Source organism: Muntiacus reevesi, chromosome X (assembly GCF_963930625.1).
Source record: "Muntiacus reevesi chromosome X, mMunRee1.1, whole genome shotgun sequence".
NCBI lineage: Eukaryota > Metazoa > Chordata > Mammalia > Artiodactyla > Cervidae > Muntiacus > Muntiacus reevesi.
Window position 1 is genome coordinate 98,047,346 of NC_089271.1, and position 4,244 is coordinate 98,051,589.

At 39.5% G+C, this 4,244-nt stretch overlaps 1 pseudogene; it reads left to right on the forward strand.

Moving 5' to 3' along the window:
* Window positions 1-1,756: 1,756 nt before the first annotated feature.
* On the forward strand, window positions 1,757-2,432 carry LOC136154338 (nudC domain-containing protein 2 pseudogene; annotated as a pseudogene).
* Window positions 2,433-4,244: the final 1,812 nt, after the last annotated feature.

A 4,244-nucleotide genomic window follows, 5' to 3' on the forward strand; every position in this document is an offset into this window, starting at 1 on the left:
TGAGGAAAGACCATGAAGCAAACGTCTACTAAGGCTGAATTCCTAAAACTCTAGAATATTCCTAATAGGTGAAAAATGCTTCCTTAAGGGATATGCCAGCTTCAATTTAAAAGAGTAAGTAGCCATCCTTCTTCTGTCTCTTGTCTGGTACATGCCTCACAGGAAATCCCTGATTTTCAGCGTGCCTAATGGCTCCTGTGCAGGTGTTCAGGCAAGTTCAGCCACGTGGAGGGTAGCAGAGACTTGGGCTGAGATTGTTCTTGCTTCAGAAGAAAGGAGAACAATCTTGCTTAATGAGATTATAGACAGAAATTGCCATAAGTCAAGGCACAGGCCTGACCCTGACTCCTCCCGTCCATAGCAGCCTTTTTAGGCACCATTCAGAGTTTAGTACACAGTAGGTACTGGTCCTGCTGTCTTTAGACTCCTTTCTGGTGCAGAAAAGCATATCGTGAGTCTAACCTCTACTTTCTGGGGCCCTATCGCTTAGGCTGAGTGGGCAGGCACTTGGCAGGCCATCCCATGATCTTTTCAGAGGATGAAGCACCTCAAAGAAAATCCCAAGGTTGAAAGATAAAAGATCAACACATAAGATTAACTGTATTTACATACAACTACAATTTTAAAAATTAGAAACCAAAAATTTTAAACACCATTTTCTGATGAGTTATGATGAGTATTATTTACTCCGATTTCTTTATTTTAATTAATTAATTCATTTCAATTGGAGGCTAATTACTTTACAATATTGTAATGGCTCTTGCCATACATTGACATGAATCAGCCATGGGTGTACATGTGTCCCCCATCCTGAACACCCCCTCTTACCTCCCTCCCCATCCCACCCCTCAGGGTCATCCCAGTGCACCGGCCCTGGACGCCCTGTCTCATGCATCGAACCTGAACTGGCGATCTATTTCACATATGGTAATATACATGTTTCAATGCTATTCTCTCAAATCATCCCACCCTCGCCTTCTCCCACTGAGTCCAAAAGTCTGCTCTTTACATCTGTGTCTCTTTTGCTGTCTCCCATATAGGGTCATTGTTACCATCTTTCTAAATTCCATATATATGTGTTAATACACTGTATCAGTGTTTTCCTTTCTGACTTACTTCGCTCTGTATAATAGGCTCCAGTTTCATCCACCTCATTATAACTGATTCAAATGCTCTGACTTCTATGATGAGTATATGTTGCTTCTATAGTGATCAAATAGATTAAGTTATTTTAAAAATTTTAAGTTTTAGAAGGCTTTCCTTTCAGCTGAAAAGTTATGTGCCCAGAGATATCCACTAAGTTTCATTTCGTATGGAACAAGAAATCTTACAAATTATCTCCATTAATATATGAATTTCCTCCTTGGAAAAAACTTACCATTTTCCAAAGTTGCAATATTTAGGTATAAAACTAACAAGACATGCACAAGATCTGTGTTGAAGGCTACAAGATGCTAATGAAAGAAATCGAGTCCTAAATAAATAGTAAATAAATAGAGATAGATATCATGGACTGGTCAACTCAACGTAGTGATGATGTCTATTTTCACTAAATTGATCCATACATTTAAAGCAATGTTAATCAAAATTCCAGCAGAATTTTGTTTGTAGATATAAACGAGCTGATTCAAAAAGTTTATGGAAGGACAAAAAACAAATTAATGGAAGGGCAAAAGAACAAGAATAGCTAAAACAATTATGAAAAAGTAGAATAGCTGCTTGCTCGGTGCCACCATGGCCAGGAGGCGACTAGAGTATGTCAGCCCCATTTGAGGCATGCAGTGGGGTGGTTCCATGCGGAACGCTGTGGGGCCAGTGGTACCAGACCTTGGAGGAGGTGTTCATTGAAGTTCAAGTGCCGCCAGGCACTTGCGCCCAGAATATCCACTGCGGCCTGCAGCGCAAGCATGTGCGCTGGCCATGGGTGGCCACGGATCCTCAAGGTAGTGGCAGGTCAAACTCTGACTCTACAATAGCTGATGAGGGAACATGAACTCTGGAGGATAGAAAAATGATCCGTATTGTTCTTACAAAGACGAGGAGAGATGCAGCAAATTATTGGACTTCTCTTCTAGAATCTGAATGTGCAGCTCACCCTTGGGTTCAAGACCAAATGCAGAGAGAACTTACATTAGGGAGATTCCAGAAAGAAAATCCTGGTTTTGACTTCAGCGGAACAGAAATCTCAGGAAACTGCACTAAAGGTGGACCAGATTTCTTGAATCATGAGAAATACATGATCTTCTTGCTGCATTTTGTGGATCCTAGCAGATGTTGCCAACGTAGTCAGAGGAACAGATTATGTGATGGAAGAAAAATATGGATGCCTAGTTAACAAATTGCAAAATACATTCAAATATGGTTCTAAAAATTGCATTCAAATATGATTTACATAGGAAACATCTTCAATACTGTGGGAACTATTCTACTGATACATGGTAACTTTTCTTTTGGACTTGTTTTTGCTCAGCATGACGTTTTATATGCTGCATTTTACTAATTTCATATTTAACCTGTATTTTTAATACGAAAAGTTTTAAGGTATAGATCATGTAAAATGACAGGGTGCCTTCAGGGAAAATTAAATTTTTATTTCGATAACTGTGATGCAGAAATTATGTTCAATAAATTATTCTAAATAGGAAAAAAAAGTAGAATAAAATTCTACTTTCTTAAAATACCTGATTTTAAGAAAAGGTTGTTGTAATCAAGGTATACCTATGGATGATTCTTGTTGATGTTTGACAGAAAACAACAGAGTTCTGTAAAGCTATTATCCTGCCATTAAAAGATAAATAAAAAATTTAAAAACAATTCTGTGTTATTGATTAAAGGGTAGACACACTGATCTGTGGAGCTGATTAGCGAGTCCAGAAATAAATTCACTGGGCAGTGAAGAATTTGGGAAACAAGAAACGGGACCATAATTTATGTTGAGAATGCAGAGGTTAGGGTGATATTTGTTGGTGGTGCTGGAAACCCAGACAATAAGTTTATTTATTTATTATTATTATTTTTTCATTTAGTTTTTATTAGTTGGAGACTAATTACTTCACAACATTGCAGTGGGTTTTGTCATACATTGACATGAATCAGCCATGGAGTTACATGTATTCCCCATCCCGATCCCCCCCACCCCACCTCCCTCTCTACCCGATCCCTCTGGGTCTTCCCAGTGCACCAGGCCCGAGCACTTGTCTCATGCATCCCACCGGGGCTAGTGATCTGTTTCATTATAGATAATATACATGCTGTTCTTTCGAAACAACCCACCCTCACCTTCTCCCACAGAGTTCAAAAGTCTGTTCTGTACATCTGTGTCTCTTTTTCTGTTTTGCATATAGGGTTCCAGACAGTAAGTTTAGAAATTTGTGCATTGGACAGATTGGAGTCCACACAGATAGGTGTCTGTGCAGGAGCATAAGGTCCATGTCTGAAGAAGGGTCTTCCAGCACAGAGCCTTCCCAGCTGTGGTCAGGAAGTCTTCGGAGTTCTGTGGCTGAGTGTCAGAGCCAACTTCTGTGAGGGGGTAGGCAGAACTCTGGGATTACAGTCCTCACTTCCACCATAGTGCTCAGCCTTGTTTATATTTGTGAAGTGGATTTCTGTGGAAGGCTTCACTTGGAATAAGAGATTCCACATCTAAAATTTTGACAACCACTGTCCACTAGATAAATGATGCATCATATCATTGAATTTCAGCCTTCAAGTACCTGAGCCCAGGGTTGTCTTCAGGTCTCTGATCTATTTATCCTGAACAACTTTTGTTTCCAAAGATCTGCCAACTGCCTAAAACTCACACATTAGGCTTGAGGAGATAAGTTTCTGCATATTGGGAGATGTGGTGAAAGATTGTAAGCTCAGTCTTGGCAATGACTATCAAGAGCAAAGTCTTAAAAGTGTCCTGACATAACAAGTGTAAGATGGAAAGGTCATTATTATAACTGTGTAGTGTATTCCATGGGGTCACAAAGAGTCAGGCATGACCGAGAGGCTGTACAACAACAATGCATGAGCCACAAACACACAGAAAAAATAAATTTAAATACAAGAAAACTTTCTCCCATTAAAGTCTTTCCTAAATTTAATCTTTGTGCAACTTTAGTTTCCAGCTGTGTTTGCAGGAGAGGACATGGCATCTTATGGCATGTAGGCCACTATCTAAGCAACAGTCTTTTAAAAAAAATTCTTTTCTGTTATGGTTTACCACAAGTTATTGACTATATTTCCCTGTGCTCTACAGT